Source organism: Geotrypetes seraphini, chromosome 3 (assembly GCF_902459505.1).
Source record: "Geotrypetes seraphini chromosome 3, aGeoSer1.1, whole genome shotgun sequence".
Classification (NCBI taxonomy): Eukaryota; Metazoa; Chordata; class Amphibia; order Gymnophiona; family Dermophiidae; genus Geotrypetes; species Geotrypetes seraphini.
Window position 1 is genome coordinate 98680140 of NC_047086.1, and position 26283 is coordinate 98706422.

Below are 26283 nucleotides of genomic sequence, written 5' to 3' on the forward strand. Positions count from 1 at the left end.
GTGATCAGCTCAGCGGCCTAATCCGGAATTTATACCTGTTTTGGTCTAAGTCAAAACGTATAAGTTCCATCCAGGAAACCTGTTAAACTTTTTGATTATGGCTGCCGGACGACTAAGTCTAGGTTGTCCACCTCCCACTTCTCCAAAAATGCCCCTTTTCACTCTGGGCGCAGAGAGGCAGTCAAAAGGCCTAAGCTGGTTTTAGACTTTCACAATAGTAAAATGCACTGTATCAGATGGTATATTAATAACAACACAGCACAAGCCAGAAGACCATTTCTAACGGAGGAAAAAGCCTCAGACAGGGGAGGTGGGAGGGCCCCTGTCTGAGGCTTTTTCCTCCATTAGAAATGGTCTTCTGGCTTGTGCTGTGTTGTTATTAATATACCATCTGATACAGTGCATTTTATTATTGTGAAAGTGTTTTGTTCAATTATTGTTGGTTTTCACAACATCTGAGGTTTTTTGCTAAGCTGGTTTTAGATACATCTGAAACCCTGTTCAATTATTGGTACTTGGACAACCTGTCTTTTTGATCATGAAAGTGCCAATTTAGGTGGGTTTTTAGACGTATTTTCATTTCAATTATGTACCTCTTATTCCAGCAATTTTCTACTTCTTTTGTTCCATATTTTTCCAACAGATTAAAAAAAACTGGAAAATCGATGGAGACTGCCTCAACTTTTTGGTTGGGCTGATAACTTTTCAGGAGCCATTCGTATATCCAGTGAATAACCAGCATCAAAGCTAGTTTCTGATGTAGTAACCGAATGTTCTGTTTTTATCTAACCTCATGTCTTTTTCAGTAGCTAAATACAAGCTCTGCCACTGTGTGTTCTTTGAAAGAATTATGGAGTAGTGGTTTGCCACAGTTCCCTAGAGAAAGGATGGCTTTATCCATTTAGTTCTGTATGACATGGTGCAGACAGACCGCTGAGGGTCCAGGAATTTAAGACCACAAGCTTCTTTCCAACAGCAGCGATTTCCCCCCTCACATAATTCTGCCAGCCCTGAACAATAGCTGTTTCAATATAGTGTAAGCTAGTTTAACCATGGGAAAAAATGTGTCTAAAACTGATAAAAACTGGCACAGCAACAAGGAAGGAACATGTAAATAGCTGTATACTGTAATTTTGAAGATAATGGCTTCTTGCTCTGGATTTCAGGCTTGGATATAGTTTCAGTATTTTCTGTTGCTGAAAGAAGAATTAGAAATGTCTGTTTTAAGTAACGTGCGCATCTGAGGCATGTTCTTGTTAATTTCCCCAGCACCATGAATATAATCTGCAAAACTATCCTCCCGTTTTGTCAAGCCGTGCTGCCAAGCAGCGCAAGTTAAATGTCGAACCACCCATAGGAATAGAATGGGTGGCTCAGCATTTAGTTCACGTGCGGCTTAGCAGCGCAGATTGATAAAAGAGGTTATATTACCTTGAATTATATAGCAACTAGTTTTTTAGCCCGTTACATTAACGGGTGCTAGCAGCCCTTTTTCCTTACTTTTACCTTCCCCCTCTCCAGTAGCACCCCTTCCCTGCTCCCCCTGTCCAGCAGTAGCCCATCTCCCTTCTTTTTATCTCCCCCCTGTCCAGCAGCACCCCTTACCCTTACCTGCTCCCCCTGTCCAGCATCCACTATCCCAGGCAGCCTCGGGGCTTTTGCCAGGCCGGCCCACCTCGCATTATTGGTGGGCCGGCCTAGCAAATGGCCCATGGCTGCTTGATGAAACTGCTGCTGCTTGCGCTGCTGGTCCATCCTCGGGCTGGGGAAACGCTGCTAGTCCCTGTCTGTGCACCATTCGTCGAGGCACAGGCTGGCTGGGGTGTGGGAGGGGGTAAGCCATTGGCGCGTATGCACATGAGAATGGAGGCCGATAGAGAAACTGCCGCAGGGTCCTACTGCACATGTAGTGCCACAGAAGCACGGATCATGGAGGCAGGGATCACAGTGTATGAAGTGTGCATGCGCGCTTAGGGTTTTATTATGATAGATTTGACTGTGGCACCCACTTGACCCTTGTGATTTGGTTTCTGTTTTGCCCACTGACCATTTTTATGCTTAGGGGTACCCACATAAACAAACAGTGCAAAATTGCTGCGGTGTTAATTAGTGTATGGTCTTAGCAGTAACTGTTACCACGCTGACATGAGAGTTTGCACACAAATATTTACATGCTAACTACAAAGGGTGTTATAGGGCAGGCGATGTGTCCCATATATGGTGATTCAGTGTAGGATGGGCAGGGTGGGCATCAATGGAATTCCACTAACTTGGAACATGAAGATGTTACTGACCAGGCTTTATGGTAGATGTCCTGCAAACAATGGGATGGTTGGTTAGGCTGGAGTGAGCTTGGATGGCAACTTCAGCATTTGGAACCTAGGACAATACCAGGTGGACTTTACAGTCTATGGCCCAGAAATATCAAAGAAGAGACAAGTTAATTTAATCATGCATTTTTAATGGGTATAACTAATGGGCAGAGTGGATGGACTGTTCAGGTCTTTATCTGCCGTCATTTACTATGTTACTATGATGAGCAGGGAATGGGTGTTAACTACACTGCAGTTAGCACATGGCACTTTACCAACCTTAACACTTGCCCCCTCTTTTATAAAAGCACTAGCAGATTACCTGGCATTGCCTAGATATTTATTTATCCCAAAATGTTCCACCCCCACATGTCCCATCCCCCACATGTCCCCCCACATGCCCCACAGGAATGTCCCTCTCTATGGGAATGCCCCTCTCTATGGGACTTAAACGGCATCGGGAATGTCAGTATTCATCTCAGTGAGCCTGAAAACTATGGTTTAGACACTAATATCTGTTGTTTTCAATAATTTTTACGTCACCTCCTTCCCACCCCCACAGTATTTTACCCCCTTGCCACCCCAACAGTATTTGTCCCCAGATAATGTCTTATGTATACCAAATTTGGTTGAAATCTGTCCATGCATTTATTGATTAGACAGTAATATCTGTCGTTTTTTATGTCACCCCCTTCCCCCCCCACATGTCACCCCCCTCCCCCCCCCCAGTATTTGTTCCCAGATAGTAAGTCATATGTGTACCAAGTTTGGTTGAAATTTCTCCATGTGTGTCAGAGTTATGCTGAGTATTCATTTCAGTGAGCCCGAAAACACTATGGGGTAGACACTAAAATCTGTTGTTTTTGATAATTTTTACATGTCACCCCTTCCCATCCCCACAGTATTTGTCCCCATATAGTAAGAAATATGTATGCCAAGTTTGGCTGAAATCTATCCATGCATTTCAGAGTTATGTTGGAACATACATACATACACACACACACACATCCGATTTTATATAGATAGCAAGGTTTTTAGCGCCAACTGCGGCGGTAACAGCTCCAACACTCATAGGAATTTAATGAGCATCAGAGTCAGAGCTGTTACCACTGCGACCAGCACTAAAAACGCTATTGCAGTTTTGCAAAAGGGGGAGTTGGTGAAATAATTTTCTATGCTGTAATTATATAGGAACATTCTAGGAACACCCCCAACAATTAGCGTACAAGCTTTGCACTTAACTCACATTTAGAGGCTGATTCTATAAATGACACCTAGCCAAATTCCACGCACAGCTCCAAATTTTTTAATTGACTTTAACTGGCATTTTAATTGAAAATGCCATTAAAAATAAATTTTGAAAAACAATTTTTACTCCATCAAAAATTATAAAAACTAGGGGACACTCAATGCAGTTACAGGGAAATACTTTTAAAACCAATAGGAAGAAATATTTTTTCACTTAGAGAGTAGCTATGCTCTGGAACGCATGCAGTGGTAACAGCATGATTATAGATTTTAATTGTATTCATATCTTTTTCAATAGTAGTTCAAGGTGAGATACAATTGAATATACTAAGTATTTCCCCTGTCCCTAGAGAGCTCACAATCTAATTTTTTGTAGATGAAGCCATGGAGGGTTGAGTGACTTGTCCAAGATCAAAAGGAACAGCAGTAGTATTTGACCCAGGCTACCCGTTGACTCTGCTTGTTGGTGCCTAAATGATATTGCACTTTTTCATGTTCAATTATTTATTTATTTTTATAGCCCGTCCTCTCCAGAAGTCCAGAACGGTTTACAAAGATACATACACAGAAGTCATCAGGAACCACAACACATATGTTACAGAGAATTTAAGATAGGTATCAATAACACACATGCTAAGGAGAAACTATGATCACACATGCTATATAGAATCTAAGAATGGTACCAGCATGGCTGCAGTAGATGAGAGAACAAGTAATGGTTGACAGAAAGTCTCAGGTGCCCTGTGTTACAGATGCAATGTCTTGGTCGGTTAAAGTTTGAGACCAGGAGCATGATGGTTCGTGAATAGTAATGTCTTCACTGCCTTCCGGAAGGGCAGTAGATTGTCATTTATCCTGATGGCAAGGAGGAGTTGGTTCCATAGTTTGGGCATGCTGTAGAAGTATGATCGCTTCCAGGCCGTTTCCAGGTGTAGGTGATTTGTTGGAGGATTGCACAGCTTGAGTTCAAGTTGATATCGGAGAGGCCACCGAGGGTGGTAGATTGGAAGCTTCCTCATTATGTAGTCAGGGTAATCCTGTGGAGACGCTTAAAGACTAATATTAGTTGTTTGAAGATGGTGCGCCTGTGTGGGCCTGATTCAGTGCAGTGGAGATGTGGTCAAAAGGGCTGAGATTGTTTAGTAGTTTCACCGCTGCATTTTGGACTCTATTTAGTTGGCGTTGCTCCTTAGATGGTAAACCGGTGTATAAGCCATTGCAATACTCCAAGCGGGACAGTACAAAGGCATACAACATCTGGGTGGCCAGTGTCGAAGAAGTAGTGATGGATTGGTTTTAGTTGTCATAGGTAGTAGAAGAAGGTGGATGCTACTTTGGAAATTTGTGCCGATACGAGTCAGACTAGCATCCAGTGTGATGCTCAAGCTGGACACTTGGTCTTTGAATTCCAGTGATGTTGTCCAAGGAGAAGTATGGGCAAGAGGCAAGGCAAGGCTCTCAGCAAATCCATAATAGTTCAATCTTAGATGGGTTCAGTTGGCCATCATCCATGCTCTAATATCCTAGGTAAGTCTACAGTCTCAAGTTGCATGACCTGTGCCGCGCCCAGTGGGATGTAGAGTTGTATAATGTGCATCCTACCCACATTTAAGGACCATGCTCCTGGGGACAGGGCTGGGAGCAGAGATTGAAACAAAATATGCATACTTGTATTTTCACCCAAAATGCAGTACTGTGCAACCTCTTTCATTCAACATATAGTATAGAGATTAATAGGATCTTTGGAAGTATATGCAGTAAACTTTTAGCTCAAGTTTAAAGTAACTGCAATACAATCATCATGGATCCATTTATGATCATCTTATATTCCCTTTCCTCTATTTTTTTATTTCATTGAAAACTTAAATATTTCTTTATATAAACACTTATCTTTGCTCTTTATCTGAAGTCATTGTCAGCTGAGGACTCTCACCGACATGTTTTACCGTTAGGCTGTTTCAACGCTGTCCCCTTCAACAAAACAATTCTCATTACTACATTACTGCCAAAGAATACTTCCCCGCGAGTAACAGTTCTAACTTCACCCATCCAGACTTAATTAATTCTCATTTCACAGTATTCTCTTTCATCCAAGCATGTGTTCTTTTTCTAGATGAAAAAAGGATCCTTATAAAAGCAGGTGAAATTGTGCATGGGTAGACTTTTCTTAGGTTGCCCAATTCTTAATTTATCACAGAACAACCACTGGTAAAAATAGAAATGCAACTGAAGGTATTCTGTTTGCTAGGGTTTTGCTAGGGCGGGTTCAAGCCAGTGACGTTAAAAAAAAAAAGGAGCAGGTGAAAAAATCACCTCTACAAAAGAATCCTAAGTGATTACACAGCTCCACCATCTGAGGCTTGTAACCCTAGCAAAAAGAATACCTTCAGTTGCATTTCTATTTTTACTAGTGGTTGTTTTGTGATAAATTTAGACTTATCTTAGATCACATAATTATAAAGTCATCTCCTACATTCTGTACGATCATAAAAGGACCTTTTGTGATTATTCAGAATGTACCACGTAGGAGATGATTTTGTGCTATATGTTTTCTCTCCTCTATTTTTGGGTGAGGTCATTTCTGACTAGCCTTTTCTTAGGCCATTTTCAAAGTATATAGATGCACTTTTGCATTTATGTGACTAATTTGAGACAAGCTTCCTAAAGTTCCTAAAATTTCTGTTGTCTACCAAGACTGATGAATTCCACTGGAAATTACCTAGAGTAGAAATTCACAGATGACAATGTGGTTTCACACAGATCAGTACCAACAGTAGTCTGTGGATTCCTCAAACAATAGTAGATGCAGGACTACAGATTGACCTATTTCTTGTAGTTTGAAGCTGACTGCACAATAATGTATGGTAAATCAATTTACTGTTTAAACCAAGTGACCTTTAAGATGAGGGTGAACAGCTTTCCCAAGAAGGAAAACGCTGCTTTGGAAATGCTTCTATTGATTTATATGACCAAATGGTAATTGATTAATCCTATCAGAGAGGTCTTGATTAGAGACTTCTCCTTTTGTTTTGCTGTTCTAAAGGGACTTAAACCACATTGGGTTTGAATAATCCATAGATTCATTATATTTAATCTATCCGTAGCTGCATTAACATTCATTAGATACATTCTTCTGTTGTCTTGCTCGTTCATGAAATAAATTATTAAGCTTAATTCAGAGCACATATGAATAGGTGAGTTGTCCACACAACAAATTAGTCTTCTTTTCAACCTTAGGCATGCAAGTCCTATGCTATCCTAACTTATCTGTTTATATAGCATGCATAACAAAATATTTTCAACTGTGGCAGTGGTTAAAGTAGACTTTGCAGACCACTATTATTATTTTGCATTAAAGCCATTCACAAATGCTCAGTGCAGTTTCCTATCACAAACATAGCACAAAACCTTTGTTCCCCAATACTGTAAACAAATGGCAAAAAGACTGAGCGCAAAAAATGTGTGCTAACATGACAGAGCATACTGGACATATGCACACACGGTAGGGTTGCCAGATTTCCTCTATGAAAAAAGAGGATACCTGGTCCTGCCCTGTCCTACCCGCAGTCCCGCCCCCACACGAACCTCCCTGAGCTTGAAGGCCACGTTTGGAAAAACCTTCATGCATGTGCGGACGTCGACACAATGACATTACACACATGTGCGGGTGCATATAAGAACATAAGAACATAAGAAGTTGCCTCTGCTGGGTCAGACCAGGGGTCCATCACGCCCAGCAGTCTGCTCCCGCGGCGGCCCATCAGGTCCATGACCTGTAAGTGATCCTTTGTCTAAAACCCTTTAGTCCCTATTTTTCTTCTATCTATACTCTTCCATGATCCTATCTCTACCTCTATCTATATCCCTCCAGCCCTGTATCCTTCAGGAACTTGTCTAATCCCTCTTTGAATCCCCTTAATGCACATGCGCAAAGACTTCCAGTTGCAACCTCCGAGCTCAGGACTTCCAAAACCCGGACAAACTACTAGGTTTTGGAAATCCCTCTGGGCGCCTGGACAGTCCTCTAAAAAGAGGACATGTCTGGGTTTTAATTCTGCTCTTACCTTTTTCATTAGTAGCCCAAGGTGAGTTGCAATTAAGTACACTAAGTATTTCCCTGTCCCTAGCTCACAATCCAAGTTTTTGTAGATGAGGCAATGGAGGTTTGAGTGACTTGCCCAAGATCAAAAGGAGCAGCAGTAGGATTTGAACCAGACTCCCTCAGATGTCAAGCCATTCTCTAACCACTAGGCTACATATTGACTCTGCTTGTTGGTACCTAAATGACATCTGGTAACCCTAGCACACGGGCCTGTGCTAATGGAAACCACAGTATGTCTTGTGCACAAAAAATCCTATTGGCACTCATTGGATTCCATGAACCTACTGTACATCCACACATATGTGCAAATGTCTATCCATGCAATCCAATTTACTTTTTGTTCATCACACCTTCTCTCATCTTTGTCTTTCTGTTTTTTGAATTATGCTCTTCATGAAAGGCAGAAAACAATCGTGGGGCTCATTTTCAAAGCACAAATGTAGACATCTCAAAATGGCCCAAAATAAATCCATCTGCCAAAGACATCCAAATTGTGTTCTGGAATGGCAGAATTTGAACATCCTATACTGCAGTTCATTCAGCTAGCAAGGAGACGTGTTTTGGATGGGACTAGAGAAGACCCAAAATTAGAATGTTCAGCAGCAATAATTGAATGGGAAGAAATGTTCAAGTCTGAAAAGGACAGAGTATTTCAGTCACATCCAGAGTACAAAAAGGAGTCCCTCCTTAATCCCCCAGTGGTTGCTGCCACCCCTTCCCTTTTCCTGAAAATTAAACCGGAAAGAAATACAAGGTTCTATGATAGCTTCAGGTATTATGGTCATTCTGAATAAAGCAGAAAACAAGTCTGAGGAGTAGCCTAAGGTCAGTGCAGTGGACTGTAAACCAAGGAACCCAGGTTTCAATCCCTCTTCAGTTTTCTTCTTTTTTTATTTTTCTCTTTAAATTGTTAACCCTCCAGAAGCAGACATATACCTACTGTATCTAAATATTTATGACACTTGCAAGCTTGAAGGTTATTGAGGTCATGAGGAGTGCTGCAGGGATCTGTACTGGGACCGATGCTATTTAACATATTTATAAATGATCTGGAAATTGGAATGACAAGTGAGGTGATTAAATTTGCAGATGACACAAAACTATTCAAAGTTGTTAAAATACAAGTGGACTTTGAAAAATTACAGGAAGGCCTTAGGAAATCAGAAGTCTGGGAATACAAATGGCAGCTGAAATTTAATGTGGACAAATGCAATGTGATATATGTTGGGAACAATAATACAAATCATAGTTACCTTATCATAGTCTGCCTTACCAATCAGCACCCAAGAAAAAGATCTAGGTGTCATTGTAGGCACTATGCTGAAATTTTCTGCCTAGTGTGCAGCAATGGCCAAAAATGCAAACAAGATGCTAGGAATTATTAGGGAAGGAAAGGTACATAGGACCAAGGATATTATAATGCCTCTATATTATTCCATGGTGTAACCTCACCTTGAATACTGCATTCAGTTCTGGTCCCAATATATATCATAAAACAGTGTTCCTCAACCTTTTCAAGCTAAGTACCCCCTAAGCCTAACAAATACTAACTGAGTACCCCCGCCCAAGCTTCACCCCAAACTCCACCCCTGACTCCACCGCCATAATAATAGTAATAATTGTAATGCCATTTCTTCTATTTATTTTTATAAACAACCAATCCCAGCCAAGGTCTTGAGGAATGCTAATTAAACTTATCATACAACATTGCATACATAAAATGTACTTGTATTGATTAGTCACTATGGGCAAGTACTCACACACATCTCCTCCCCCTTCCAGTGGGGAGCTCAAATGTATGTGCACGAATGCCAGAAGCTTGGGAAACAAAATGGGGGAACTGGAAGCAATAGCAAGACGAGAAGGACTGGATATCATTGGTATAACAGAAACATGGTGGAACGAAGAAAACAAATGGGACACTGTACTAAGGGGATACAAACTATACAGAAGAGATAGAATAGGGCAAAAAGGGGAGGTATTGCCCTGTATGTCCATGAAGGAGTAGAGTCTATCAGAGAAAGGAAGACAGAAGGGAAAGAAAAATTGGAATCCCTCTGGATAAAGATTCCTAGACAAAATGAGGCTGAAACGAAAATTGGCCTCTATTATCGACCCCCGGGACAAAAGGAAGAAACAGACGTAAAAATGCTAGGAGAAATCACCAATGGATGTAGAGCAGGAAATGTAACGATCATGGGAGACTTCAACTTTCCCGGGATAAACTGGAACCTAGGCACCTCAAACTGCGGCAGGGAATCCAAGTTCCTGGAAATGATAGGGGACTGCTTCCTAGAACAAATGGTGGGAGAACCGACATTAGGAACTGCCACCTTGGACTTGGTCCTAAATGGCATAACTGGAAGGACAACAGATGTAGAGGTCACTGTTCCGTTGGGAACAAGCGATCACAGCATGATCAATTTTAAAATTGGCATCGGGAAGGGGAAACGTACCAAGACTAAAACGACAACCTTTAACTTCAGAAAAGGGAAATACGACAGCATGAGAGTCATGGTTAGAAAACGGCTCAAGAAAAAGGCAGCCAAAATCAGAACGGTCGATCAAGCATGGTCCCTACTAAAAAATACCATCACCGAAGTACAGAATCTCTACATTCCGCAGATATCCAAAGGAAGGAGAAATAAAAACAAAGGAGAACCAGCTTGGCTAACTAAAGAGGTGAAGGATGCAGTAAGGGATAAGAGGAACTCTTTTAAAAAATGGAAACGTGAACACACAACGGAGGCCTGGAACAGTCACAAGGTCGACCAGAAGAAGTGTCACAAGGCGGTAAGAGACCCCAAAAAAGCCTATGAGGAAAAGATAGTGCAAGAAGCCAAAAACTTCAAGCCCTTTTTTAGATATATAAAAGGGAAAAAAACAGCTAAGGAGGCAGTGGGCCCTCTCGACGACCAAGGAAGAAAAGGGTGCATCAAGGAAGATAAACAGATTGTGGATAGGCTAAACTCATTCTTTGCATCTGTCTTTACCAAGGAGGACACTGCATCAATGCCAGAAACAGGGAGAGTATTCAAGGGAGAAAATGAGGATAGCCTCACCACAGTAAATGTGGATTTGAACATGATATATTATCAGATCGACAGATTGAGAAGTGATAAATCTCCTGGACCAGATGGAATTCACCCGAGAATGCTAAAGGAGCTTAAGATAGAAATCGGAGAACTATTACAATCCCTAGCTAACTTGTCAATTAAAACCGGGCAAATACCAGACGACTGGAGGATAGCGAATGTCATCCCAATCTTCAAAAAGGGATCGAGAGGAGAACCGGGCAACTATAGACCTGTGAGTCTTACGTCGGTTCCTGGGAAGATGATTGAAGCACTAATAAAGGATAGCATAGAGCAACACCTGGAAAATCACGACCTGATGAGAGCTAGCCAACACGGCTTTAGGAAAGGGAAGTCATGTTTGACTAATTTACTTCAATTTTTTGAGGAGGTGAACAAACAAATTGATAGCGGTGAACCGGTGGATATAATATACTTTGACTTCCAGAAAGCGTTCGATAAGGTTCCCCACGCAAGGCTTCTGAAGAAACTACAAAGCCATGGAATAGAAGGAGATATACTAAGATGGATAAGCAAATGGTTAGAAAACAGATTGCAAAGGGTGGGCATAAATGAAAAGTTCTCAGACTGGGAAGAGGTAACGAGCGGTGTACCCCAGGGATCGGTTCTTGGGCCCATCTTGTTCAATATCTTCATAAACGACCTAGAAGATGAAACAACAAGTATTTTAATCAAGTTTGCGGACGACACAAAACTATGTCGGGTAGTTGGGACACAAAAGGACAGAGAAGAACTTCAGAGAGATTTGAACCAGCTAGAGAAATGGGCAGAAAAGTGGCAGATGAAGTTTAACATAGAAAAAATGATGCACCTGGGTAAGAAAAACAAGGAGTATATAAACTAAATGTACTTAACCCAAGTGGTCATAAAATCACTTACTCATATAGAGAAAAATACCACTTAACAAATATATCCACTGTGTAAGAAACTTAGAGGAGGGCCTCAGATTCGGAGCATACGTGTAGTTCTATCACAGACTCAACTGTCAGCGTATTTCTATAGCTCCATGCTCCAGTCATAGGCCCATACCCCAGTTGAATTTTTGAAACTTTTTAATAAATAGACCTTAAGTGTAGTGACTAAAAATCCAAAACTCTTAAAGATGAAGTTAAGATATTAAAATTCAGTCCTATTCACAGTGTATCCTTATTCAATAGGCAGCTAAATCACTTATCTCAATCTGCTTTTTCTTTTTCTTTTTTTCTTTTTTAAAGGCTTTCACGTCAAGTTCTTTATTTAGCCTATTTAATGGCTAAGCCGACGCGGCCAGCGTTTCGTGGACACCGTTGCTAGTCCACTGCGTCAGGGCCAATAGCCAACAAACATTCAATACTTTATAACTGCCAAAAACCTGGCAGCGTGTGCTAAAAATGCTAGCGCACCTTAGTAAAAGGAGCCCTAAATGTCCCAAATGGGGTATGTACAAAAAACTTATCTCCAGGTTTTCTCTCTCACGTTTGCTGTCTTCTTTTTCCTCTTTGTTCCGGTCTTCCTGGATGACTTTTCAATCTGAATCCAGAAACTGTAACTGTAAAGAGAAACCTACTACTGGCCCAACCTTATATTTGCCCTCTATTACACAGGCTTCAACCAACCCAGCTTAACAAAAATTTCTCTAGGCTTCCTTATATTTAAGCTCTTACCCTTCTAAGGCCTCCCTTTAATTATGTGGCTCAGCCCTAAACTTACTGTTGCTGATCAGCTATATCCAAGATCATAAGAGCCACTACCACAATTATGAAAAGAAACTATTTACAGTCAGGGCCGCCATCAGGGCAGTACTACCAGTCCTGCATTCAGGGGCCCGGAGCTGACAGGGGGCCCGGGCTCCCCCAGGGACCTAGGCAGTGTTCTAAGGCAGGGGCGCCAGTAGCTCGCCAAGGCAAAGTGAGTCGATCACCCAGGACTCACTTTGTCTTGGCGATCTAATCTATCGGGCCGATCAGTCTTCCTCTCCCCGACGTCAATTCTGCAGTCGGAGAGGAAGTTCGGGCCAGCCAATCGCTGCCTGGCTGGGCGGAACTTCCTCTCCGTCGGCAGAATTGACGTCGGGGAGAGGAAGACTGATCGTCCCGAAGCAGGGAGAGCATGCGTCGGCGTCGGGGCCTCTTATCCATTGGTGGCGTTTGGGTCCTGTTCCCCGACGGCAGCAGCAGCGGCAGTGGCAGTGGCTTGGGGAACGGCAGGGAGAAAGAAAGAAAGGGGGCAAGCGTCGGCTTTGGGGCCTGTTCCCCGATGGCAGCGGCAGTGGCAGTGGCTTGGGGAACGGCAGGGAGAAAGAAAGAAAAGGGGCAGGCAGGGAAACAGAAAAAAAGAAAGGGGGCATGAAGAGAGGAATAAAAAGTTGGGGGAGGGAATGAGGTGTGGAGGAGAGGAAGCATACAGGCTGAAAGAAGGGAAGAAAGAAGAAGTCAGAAGAAGAAAGTGCAACCAGAGACTCATGAAATCACCAGACAAGGTAGGAAAAATTATTTTATTTTAAATTTAGCAAAGTGGAGGCAGTATTACCACAGTTTTCAAAGGAATTTGCCCAAATAACTTAATAGTTAACTGGGTAAATTCCCAGAGATGAAAACTTCCCTTCACTTACTATGCACAGTTCTGAATTTATATCTGCTGTCTATATTTTACAATATGGTCCCCTTTTACTAAACCACAATAGTGGTTTTTAGCGCAAGGAGCCTATGAGCGTAAAGAGCAGCGCTGGGCATTCAGCGCAGCTCCCTGCTCTAAAAACTGCTATTGTGGTTTAATAAAAAGGATGGAGGGTATATTTGTCTATTTTTGTATGGTTGTTACTGAGGTGACAATGCATAGTCATCTGCCTTGACCTCTTTGAAAAAAACCCAGAATAGGAATGATAATTAACATTTTCTCAGCGTATAGTTTGCTTTGTGTTTTTTAATTTTATTGTTGGTAAATCATTTTGACTTGGTCATTTTAAAGTAGCTCACAAGCTCAAAACGTTTGGGCACCTCTGAGCTAGAGCGTTGAAACTGTGTATTTCTATTTTATCCCCCCTTTTACAAAACTGTGGAGCGTTTTTTAGCGCCAGCCGTGGTGGTAGCAGCTCTGATGCTCAGAATTCTATGAGCGTCAGGGCTGTTACCACTGTGGCTAAAATCCACACTACAGTTTTGTAAAAGAGTGAGGGGTTAGTTTGTGATGACATATTCCATACTAGGCGAAGGTGTTTTCTGTGTTCTGTGTGTTCGAAAGACATGGTTTTCTGTTAGGATTGACGGTGTAGGATTGATCTGTGCTGGTCTGGCTTGTTTAGTTTTACAATGGGTGTATTGATGTACTGCTCACTGCAATATGTAAGATGCTGCCTTTTCCTAGGTACTCATGTGTGACGTGTGGTTTGTTACTAAAAATCATGTTTTTCTGACAGATGGGGGGGGGTGCCAAAAAATGATGGGCCCCGGATGTTACATATGCTATGTACGCCACTGTATGTAAAGATACCAGAAAGCTGGCGTAGCAAAAACTTTAAGTAAATTGTTATTCTTCTAAATTTTGAGTATTTAACCCTCCCACAATCTCACGGGCACTCGTTTCAAGTTTCAAGTTTATTGAGATTTTGATTTAAACGCAATATCAAATATTTTCAATGCGTATAACAAAAATAAATTTGGGGAAATAAATAAAACCATTTGAACAATAAACATACAAACATATCCATAGATGATTAAAATTACATAAGGAGTACAAGGCTAAACTACATTTGTTTAAAAATGCGTTCTCCGCGCCTGCTCATAAATTTGTTGACTGGAAGGATCCAGCAATGTGGCCAGATGCCATTCAGGACAAAGACAGAGAAAGAATTGTGCAATTTGGATTAATGATGGAAGATGATTTAAAGCAAATGGCACAGTCTATGAGTAAAGATCTTGACGGATGTTCTTTTTATGAATATCTCCTCTATGCCAAATCACCCAATGGACGTGAGAAGATTTTACGGGACTGGCTTAGGTGAAGCATTAGCAGAAAAGTATGTGTGTATTCGGCCCATGGAAGAAGGGAGGGGGGGCGTCGAGGGGGGGGAGGGGTGCGTGGGGGGCCCAATAGGATTGCTCAGTAAGGGGCCCAGAAATTTCTGATGGCGGCCCTGTTTACAGTATCCATTCACAGCTCAATAAACTAATCTGACTCAGGCCTTTCAATCACTCAGCCTGCACCACTACTCTGTACCTAATTGCTATTAAAGCAATCTTTCCTCCTATCTTTTACTTCCACATATTATACCACAGGTGCCAGCTCCCACAGCAGTGCCTTACCCTTAACTAATTCCTAACTGCCCCAGAGCTCATACATAGATCAGCTTGCCATATGCCACCAGACCCCCTAGTGTCCAATAAATAAGGGAATATCTCACAATTGTGCCATACTTCATTCTCTGATTTTTATTAATCTTACTGGTCCTCAGCGGGCCACCACGCACTCAAACTACTCTCATTGTGCTGGACTTTATGCTCCCACTCATCATCGGATCCAGTGTACTAAATGTTTTAGCTATTTTTAATAGTTATCAAGTTCAAGTTTCAAGTTTATTTATTCTTAATGAATCGCCTATTTTAAATCACTAAGCGATTTACAAAGCCTTAATACATACAGATTGAAACCTAAACACATGCAGGTTAAATGTTATTGATAATATAAATTAAAATTTACTTAAATATTAAACATACTTAATTACAAACGTATATTAAAATGTTAGTTAGGGTATCGAGACATACTTGAATTGTGAGGATAAATAGGGAAGAAATTACAATAATTGGATAGGAAAGGAAGAGTAATAATAAAGGAAAAAACAAATAGGAAGGGGAAATAAATTTATAAATGAATAAAAAAGCATAACAAACTATTAAACATCATATGCATCTTTAAAAAGAAACGTTTTTAGTGTTTTTTTAAAAATGGATAAATCTTTTAATTCCCTAATGTGTTGCGGTAAGAGATTCCAAGACTGAGGGGCAATAACAGAGAACATGTCGTTACGTCTAGTTCCAATCACCTTCAATGAAGGGACCGACAAAAGGTTGGAAGAAGAGGAGCGAAGTGAATGAGACGTGTTATACGGAATTAACCATCTATTAATAAATTGTGGCTCGTTTAGAGTGATGGCTTTAAAAACTAAAAATAAAAGTTTAAACGTAATACGGTGTGTTACCGGTAACCAATGAGATCTGATAAGAAGGGGAGTCACATGATCATATTTTCTTGCATTATAGATTAATTTGACGGCTGTATTCTGAATTAATTGTAGTCTTTTTTTTTCCTTTTGTGTAATATTAATGAAAAGGGAATTACAGTAGTCCAGTTTAGAGATTATCAAAGAATGAACCAAGATATTTAAGGATTCAGGCTGAAGGAATTTAGAAAGCGAACGAATGAGACGTAATTTGTAAAAGCATGTTTTAACAGTATTACTAATGTGGTTATGGAATGTAAGTTTATCATCAATCAAAATGCCTAGAATTTTTATGGTAGTAACCAGGTCTAATGCGGCGTTATTAATAGAAATTGGGGTAATTAATTTAATTTCATTTTTCCAAGTAAATAACATTGTTTTTGTTTTTTGAAGGTTTAAAGCTAATTTGTTTGAGAAAAGCCAGTTTTTTATCGAAAGAAGTTTATTATTTATACTTGTTATATGGTCCAAATTTTCAGGATCTAATGGATGAATTAGTTGTATGTCATCAGCATAAGCAAAAGTGGTAAAACCTAAAGACTGTGCTAAGTTTAAAAGTGGAGAGAGAAATATATTGAAGAGGAGGGGTGAAAGTATTGAACCTTGTGGAATTCCATAATTTGTAGAATAACATTTGGAAATATTATTATTAAAGCTGATGACAGTGGATCGATTTGTAAGAAAAGAGGAAAACCACTCTAAAACTTGGTCTTTGACACCAATAGAGTTTAGACGATCTAATAAAAGGTTATGATCTATGGTGTCGAAAGCAGCTGTTAAATCTAGGGAGATTAAGATAACCGATTTGTGATGGTCTAAAAAATAGTGAATATTGTTAATTAGGCCATTCAAGGTGTATTCTGTACTATAATATTTACGGAAACCAGTTTGATGAGGGTGGAGTACATTGGTTGTTTCAATGAAATCTGAAAGTTGTTCAAAAACTAGTCTCTCTGTAAGTTTGGCTATGAAAGGAATATTTGCGATCGGACGATAATTAGAAGTTTCATCTGGAGAAACTTTATAGTCTTTCAAGATTGGAAAAGTAATGGATTTTTTCCATTCTTGAGGAAGGGAGGACGTGGATAAACTGTGTTGTATTAAAGCTAGAATGAAAGGGCCTAGACAAGAAAATAATTTTTTAAGATAATATGGAGGTATTATTTCTTCGCGTGTTCCTTTTAAGTTTGTTTTATTTAAAATAGACTCAATATCACTTAATGACGGAATTTTAAATTTTGCGCATTTGGATGTAGAAATGTATAGAGAATTGTCGTTGTCTAATGGTTGAAAGGAAGAGATTGGTTGAAAAGTATTACGAATCAATTCAAGTTTAGAGGAAAAATAATCCGCAATGTCTTGAGATGAGAGTGCACATTTTTGAGCCATATTATTATTATTAGCCAAAGGAGAAATAGATTTTACTAAAGAATATAAAGCTGATGGGTTTCTGGCTTCTACTATTTTTTTATTAAAGTAGTTACTTTTGGCAAGATTGATTTGTTTTTTGTAAAATAAAGCGTGTTCTTTGTATTTATGTAAATTAGTGATGGATTTATTTTTTCTCCATTTCCTTTCTAGGGATCTCTGCTGTTGTTTTAATAATAGAAGTTCTTCTGTGTACCAGGGATGTAAAAATTTACGAAAAGTCGGAGTTTTAGATATTAGAGGGGCTTTAGAATTGATGAGTTCTTTTAGTGTTGAGTCCCAGGTACGTAACTGTTCTTCAAATGTAGAAGAGAAGAAGTTTAAACTAATAGAATTAAAGATGATTGAAACATCCTTTAATTCAATTTTAGAGAAATCTCTATACGTGATAGTTTTACGTTTTGAAGCTGACGGATCAGGAATACTTTGTTTAAATGTAATATCACATGATATAAGATAGTGATCTGACCATGGAATTGGGTAGATTAGTGGTGTAGAATAGTTAAATTTTGAGGATATAGGTACTAGTAACATGTCAATTGTGTGTTTGGCGATATGAGTTGGTTGATGTATGATAGTGGATAAGTTAATAGAGTTAATAAAGGTAAGCATATCTTTTGTAATTGGGTTTGTTTGATCTTCAAAATGTATATTAAAATCACCCAAAATCAGGGGATGGGTAGAAGCAGTACAATGATCCAATATTAAATTTTGTATAATGGAAATATTATTTTGTCCTATAGGAGGTGGTGCATAAAGCAATAAGAGGTCGGTTTTGGGGTAAAGGTTTATTTTGACATGTAGATATTCGACCGGAACATTACCTGTAGATTGATCACATAATTCAAGTAGTCCATTTTGATAAATAATGGCTAAACCGCCACCTTTACGAATGTGGCGGTGATTGTAAATGTAGTAGTAGTCTGGGGGGCAACAATAGTTTAGGTAGGCTTCCTCACCCTCAGAAAGCCAGGTTTCGGTAATACAGAGAATATGGAATTTTTGAGCTAAGATGGTATCTTTGATGAGATGGAATTTGCTTTTAATGGATCTAGCATTAATTAGGCCAATGGTTAGGTTTGAGTTATATCTTTTAAGATTGTTAGAATTTAAAAAAGATTGGTTAGATGAAGTTTGATTAGAAAGTGTCTTAAGAGTAGGGATTTCAATAGTGGAATTAGGACGAATCAGATTTACAGTATTTGGAAGAGGACGGTGACCCCAGTGAACTGGGATATTGATATTAGTTGAATGCATTTTGATATTTAAATAGTTGGGTAAATGTTGATAAAAAAATAAAGTATTAAAAAAGAGTAAAGAACCTCCTAAAAAAATGATGTTAAATAGTAAAAAAAATGTAACGCACTCAATGTGCGCACGAAGGAGCGCACAAAGGAGCAAAACTTGCTCCTTTGGTGCGCTCCTTCGGCGTGCGCCGCAGAGGGTTTGGGCGGCTTTAACATGGGCTGACCTGTTGGGGGCGGAGTCCGGCGCGCCGCCGCTGCGCGGCGGAGGAGGCAAGAGAGAGCAACGAAACTATAAAGTAAAAGCAAAGTAAAAGCAAACAGGTAAATAAAACTTTTAAAAAATATACTAAAATACTTAAAACAATATAAAAGGCTAAGAAGACTGGTGCAATCGTGCTGTGGTGCAGTGAGATGCAAAGTGCGCCGCAGAGGGTTTGGGCGGCTTTAACATGGGCTGACCTGTTGGGGGCGGAGTCCGGCGCGCCGCCGCTGCGCGGCGGAGGAGGCAAGAGAGAGCAACGAAACTATAAAGTAAAAGCAAAGTAAAAGCAAACAGGTAAATAAAACTTTTAAAAAATATACTAAAATACTTAAAACAATATAAAAGGCTAAGAAGACTGGTGCAATCGTGCTGTGGTGCAGTGAGATGCAAAGTGCGCCGCAGAGGGTTTGGGCGGCTTTAACATGGGCTGACCTGTTGGGGGCGGAGTCCGGCGCGCCGCCGCTGTGCGGCGGAGGAGGCAAGAGAGAGCAACGAAACTGTTGGGGGCGGAGTCCGGTGCGCCGCCGCTGCGCGGCGGAGGAGGCAAGAAAAAGCAACGAAACTGTTGGGGGCGGAGTCCGGCGCGCCGCCGCTGCGCGGCGGAGGAGGCAAGAGAGAGCAACGGTTATAATTTAACTAATTCAAATAAATATGTACTAAAAGTACTTAGCATGTGCAAAAGATGCTACTCAACGGGGGGTAGAATCACCAATCCACCAACATGTTTCGCTCATGTGCAGGGCCATCAGGGTAGTACTACCAGTCCTGCATTCAGGGGCCCAGAGCTGACAGGGGGCCCGGGCTCCCCCAGGGTCCTAGGCCACAGTTCTTCAAACCGCCGGTCCCAGTGGCGTACCTAGAGGGGGGACGGGGGGGGGGGGGATGGCCCGCCCCAGGTGCACAGGAGAGAGCTGGACGGTGGACTCACGGAGTTAAATACATCTCGAGCCGCGACATCTTGTCTTCTGTTCCCACCTGCACTGCCGCTCACATATAGCCGATCAGAAGTGTTTCCCGATGTCGGTGCTGACGTCGGAGGGAGGGCTTAAGCAAAGCCTGCCCTCCGACGTCAGCGCTGACATCCGAGAATACTTCCGGTTGGCTATTTGTGCGCGGCAGGGCAGGCAGGAAACAGGAGACAAGCCTCTCGGCTCGAGCTCCGTTTTGCTGAGAAAGTTGCAAAGATGGGCTGGGAGGCAAACACGGAACACAAAAGGGGGGAGGGAGTGTGTTTTGGACACAAGGCATGAACTTGGGAGAGAGGAAGGGAGGGAAAGAGATGCTGAGGTGGGGGATAGAATGGGTTTTTGGACACAGAAGGCATGGACTTGGGAGAGAGGAAGGGAGGGAAAGAGATGGTTGTGTACACAGGGAATATAAGAAAGGAGAATTTTTGGACATAGAGAGGGAGTGAGGTACAGATAGTGGCATACCAAGGTGGGGGAGGGTGGGGGGGGCGGTCCGCCCCGCCCCACCCCGCCCCGGGTTTACGTCCCAAGTGGTGCACAGCTGGCCACTCTCCAGTGTTCTCCCTAGGCCGGCAAACTGCGGCTCTTTAGCCACTTGAGTGCCACTGCCGCCATCGGGAACAAGCCGGCGCCAAGTTCTCCCTGCTTTTCCCTGTGGGGCCGACCAACTCTCACCACTCGTGTCAATTCTGACATTGGAGAGGACGTTCTGGGCCTGCCAATCGCTGCCTGGCTGGCCTAGAACGTCCTCTCTGACATTAGAATTGACGGGTGGCGAGAGTTGGTCTGCCCAACGGGGAAGAGAAGCAGGGCGAACTCGGCACTGGCCTGTTCCCGATGGCGGCAGTGGCTGCCTATTTCCCAGTGGCGGTGGCAGCATTTTCCCAATGGTGGTGGCATAGGGGAGGGCAGGGAGAAAGAAAGAAAGGGGGGACAGGAAGCCAGAAAGAAAGAAAGGGGGCAGGGTGAAACAAAGAAAAATGGGGCACGGAGAGAGAGAGAAAGACAGACATACAGAACGAAAGAGGGTGTGGAGAGAGAAAGAAAGAAGGGGGCAGGGTAAGAGAGAGAGAAAAACAGACATACAGAAAAAAAGGGGGTATGGAGAGAGAAAAAAAGAAAGAAGGGGCAGGGTGAAACAAATAAAAAGTTTGGGGAGGGAATGAGGTCTGGAGGAGAGGAAGCATACAGGAGGCTGAAAGAAGGGAAGAAATATTGGATGCACAGTCAGAAGAATAAAGTGCAACCAGAGACTGATGAAGTTTCAAGTTTCAAGTTTTATTAATTTTAATATACCGACCATCAAATTAATATCTGTCCGGTTAACAATAAATTTAGAAGATAGAAAGACTAAAATAAAATAGGTATATTAATAGTATAATGTGAACATGAATGACTTTACAGGACAAACTGGAGAGTGAGGGTAGAGGGGAGAGGAGGGGAAAAGTTACATATTTGAGAAGAAAAAGGAGATAGTTGGGTTTTGATAGGACATAAGGGGTGGGGTCGCTTTATCAAAGCGGTTTGTTGCTGGTAAGAAGAAGAGAAATAATGAATCTAAACGTTTGCGAAAGCATCGCAGAATAGAAAAGTTTTTAGGCTTGTCTTAAATTTATCTAGTCGTTGTTCATCGCGGAGTTGCTGTGGTAGGGAGTTCCAAAGGGTTGGAGCAGTTACGGCGAAGTTTACTTTTCGTGTATAGTAAAAATCTTTTATGGAGTGGATGAAAAGAAGTTTTTGATCAGTTGATCTTAATGTGCGTGGGGAACATTGGGGAATGAGAAGTTTATCGAGGAATGATGGCAGGTGAGAAATTACCAAAGGTAGGAAAAATGATTTTATTTTCAATTTAGTGATCAAAATGTGTCTGCTTTGAGAATTTATATATGCTGTCTATATTTTGCACTATGGCCCCCTTTTACTAAACCGCAATAGCGTTTTTTAGCGCAGGGAGCCTATGAGCGTTGAGAGCAACATGGGTCATTCAGCTCAGCTCTCTGAGCTAAAAACCGCTATCGCGTTTTAGTAAAAAGGGAGGGGGAATATTTGTCTATTTTTGTATAGTTGTTACTGAGATGACATTGCATAAAGTCATCTGCCTTGACCTCTTTGAAAACCCGCGGAATATAAATGATAATTAACATTTTCTCTGCGTACAGCGTGCTTTGTGTTTTTAAAATTTTATTGTTGGTAGATCATTTTGACTTGGCCACAAAGGTAAGGGGGAGGGAGGGAGGGGAGCTGCTGAAAGACATCTAGTAATCCTTGCAGGCTTGACTGTGCAGGGAATTATTTTTGTAAAATCATGTTTTGTTATGTGACTGGCATTATTTAGACCTTAATTTCTATGAATGAATAGAATGAAAATGATATAAATTACTTGCTTGTTTTTATGTGCGTGCGCTGAAGGAAAGTGGAGAGAGAGTGGGCTGAGGACGCTGAAGGGAAATGGGGAAGAGAGAGTGGGGAGAAGACGCTGATTTATAAATTGACAATTGTACAGAATATTGTTTCTTTTTTATATTCATCCATAGCTTCATGTTAATGATGTGATCATATGCACTTATTTATCATCATAACATATACATCATCATTAACATGCAGCTGTGGATGTGTAAGGACAGGCTGAGGAGGATGGATGGGAAGGAAGGAAGGTGCACATATCAACATCTCGTACATTTTTAACATGCATGATGCAGCTATAGGCAAGCTGAGGAGGATGGGATCATACAGATGTGTATGTTCAGATATGTGCTCAGATGTGTAGTTTTTTCTGATATATTTATTAAGCTTACAGTATTTATAAAAACACATTTAATACTTGTTACAAAAAGTATTGTGCAATTGTGATCTACTTCTGGCCTACAAAGGTCAAAAGAAATCCTTAACTGAGATTTTACATTCAAAAGTGAATTATAGCTACTAGCACTATTATTTATTAGTTATTTATTATGCAGATGTTTGTTAGTTTGTTATTAGTTCAGTATTAGACATATGTTAGTTTAGAATAAATAGGTATAGATTAGTTTAGTTTAGGTTAGGTTAGGGCCCTGCTGAAAGAGTCTACCTTGACGTGGTTGCAGGCTTACAAATCTTTTGGTCAAACAGTGCGGTGACATAGAAAAGTATGTGTGTATTCGGCCCATGGAAGAAGGGGGGGTCGGGGGGGGGGGGGAAGGGGTGCGTGGGGGGCCCAATAGGATTGCTCAGTAAGGGGCCCAGAAATTTCTGATGGCGGCCCTGCCCATGTGGTTCTAAGGGCTTTCTCAAGGTTCCCACTCCCTTCGCAAGAATACAAACACTCTTATCAAAGGGAACCAAAGGGAGTGGGAACCTTGAGAAAGCCCTTAGATCCACACGGACGAAACATTTTGGTAGATTGGTGATTTTATCCCCTTTGAGTAGCGTCTTTTGCACCAGCTAAGTACTTTTAGTACATATTTATGTGAATGAGTTAAATTATAACTATTAAAAATAACTAAAACATTTAGTACACTGGATCCGATGACAAGTGGGAGCATAAAGCCCAGCACAATGAGAGTAGTTTGAGTGCGTGGTGGCCCGCTGAGGACCAGTAAGATTAATAAAAATCAGAGAATGAAGTATGGCACAATTGTGAGATAATATCTTACATTTGATTATTTGGATATTGGAGTGGTCTTCTTTCAAATTGATTTAATTAGTGCCTAAGGTTCCACAATAAATAAGGGAAACACAGAAATTACAGTTGCTGGAAATTGCTTCCGATGTTCCAGACTCCATTTTGGCCCATAGGCAAACATGGAGGGAGAACATTTTGAGGATAATTTGGACAAATTTAAAGAAAAATACTTCCCAGGCGGTGGATCCATTAAGTACAACTCTTTTGATGACCCTGTGCTTTTAAAATTTAAACCTACATATTTTTGTGTATGTCACAAAGTTTTCTTACAAAATTCTCCAGAAATCCAATAAAATTCCCTATTCATTACACAAGTTATCTTAAAAATTATTCTTTACCAACTTACACCGTTGTAACCATCAAATGCAAGCCCAAAACCCGCCAGGCCTCCGAAACCAGACCATCCCCTTAACAGACAGACTAAAACCTTTTACCAAATCAGAACCTTCTAATTCACCCTAAGGGACCCCCTAGAGACCTCCCCCCTAACAAAAATTATCCCTTTAAAATTTTCCCCGCAGTGCTACAGAAAGTGACCAAAAAAGAATATTTTTCAAATAAACTAATCAAATAAAACGCCAAAAAGCCGTCTTACCTGAGTCCTAAAAGGTTATTCAAGTGACCTCAGTTGCTGGAACTGTTCTGAACATCTCCCGACATCCTCAAAACTCACAATGTCTGAGACACGCTTTCTCTAGAAGCCTGAGTCGGATACCTACAAAATCAAGGCCAAGGCTTCACTTTGGGCCTACCGGAACCTAGTTCGCATACTGGGCAAATGCAAACTCTTGGACATGCCCATTCATGATCACATCAGCAACCTTTCCTTCCTCTTCCTCTCTGTTGGCCTTCATTCAGCAATCAGCCACCGATACGACGTCTGCCACGTCTCCACTCCCCTGGGATCCCGAAGCCAAACTGGATCCTGAAATGGGTCCCAACATACTCATACGTCCTGGCCCAGACCCAGGGAGTAACCCCACAGGAACCTAGAATTCCCCCCCCCAAGTATTATTGTTTTAAAGAATGTATAGTTACCCAATATATGATTTTAAGATAATATTCACTGCCTAGAAGGCCGATTGGGCGGTTTATACATTTTTTTAATAAACTTGAATAATAATAATAAACTTGAATTAATTTTCATCCATGGTTATATTGACATCTATAGCCAACTTTGCATCAGTGCCCTCTTACTCTCCCATGATCTAGTAGCTCCCACTCTCTCTCTCATGTTCCCCCCTCCCCCTAATGGTAGTGATAAAGGGCATCAAAATCCTGAGTAACAATCTGGCATCACTGTTTCCACGCCCACCCACAGAGAAGAGAAAAGAGAGAAGGAAAGATAACGGACTGGCATTTGGCACCCTTTATCATCTGGTCCATAGGCTGAGCCAGACCTGTCCCTAATAGATCCCTCTTCACAGGCATTGATTGATAGTCAATCTATAAATATTGCCAATACTGCAACGTTAACAAAAACAGATTCTGTAAAACATACTGTTACTATTAGATGCTACAGAATGGCTACAAGAACATAAGAATAGCACTACTGGGTCAGACCAATGGTCCATCAAGCCCAGTAGCCCGTTTTCACGGTGGCCAATCCAGGTCACCAGTACCTGGCCATAACCCAAGGAGTAGCAATATTCCATGCTACCGATCCAGGGAAAGTAGTGGCTTCTCCCATGTCTTTTTCAATAACAGACTTTTCCTCTATGAACTTGTCCAAACCTTTCTTAAAACTATTCTTATTCACTCTTACCACAACCTCTGGCAATGCGTTCCAGAGCTTAACTATTCTCTGAGTGAAAACATTTTTCCTCCTATAGGTTTTAAAAGTATTTCCCTGTAACTTTGAGTGTCCCCTAGTCTTTGTAATCTTTGATGGAGTGAAAAATTAATGCACTTATACCCGTTCTACTCCACTCAGGATTTTGTAGACTTCAATCATATCTCCCCTTGGCCATCTCTTTTCCAAGCCGAAAAGCCCTAACCATTTTAGTCTTTCCTCATACGAGAGGATTTCCATCCCCTTTACCATCTTGGTCGCTCTTCTTTGAACCTTTTCTAGCACTATTATATCTTTCTTGAGATAAGGAGACCAGAACTGAGCGCAATACTCCAGATGAGGTCGCACCATGGAGCGATATAGGGGCATTATAACATTCTTAGTCTTGTTAGCCATTCTCTTTTTAATAATTCCTAGCATCCTGTTTGCTTTTTTGGCTGCCGCCGCACATTGGGCGGAAGGTTTCATCATATTGTCTATGATGATGCATAGATCCTTTTCTTAGGCGCTTGCCCCCAAGGTGGACCTTAGCATCCGGTAATTGTGATTTCAGGTTATTCTTCCCAATGTTGGTGAAGGCTCCCCCAAAGAAGATCTGATGGGTCGAAACACTTTTTTGACAGGCTTATGAGTGTCACAAACATTGGGAGTTTATGGAGCCAAGCGAGCGCTGGAGTCCAGTTGAGATAACTTGAGATAAGTGTTGCCATTTTTGAGTGATTTATTGGAAACAATAGACCTATGAATTGCATGTGAAGACTTTAGTATTGGAAACAGTGCTTTGGTTAATAGTTTATGTGGATGGAAACGTTGGACAAATGATTACAATTTTGACCCCAGGATGGGAATCTGGAATAACTGTGGGTTATAAGAGATCCTATGATCTGACTCCTTAGTTTTCAGCTGCTAGCTTTGAGTTGATTTATGAAAACCTTTTTTGAAATACATTGCATTCGGTTTGTAGTATTACCCCC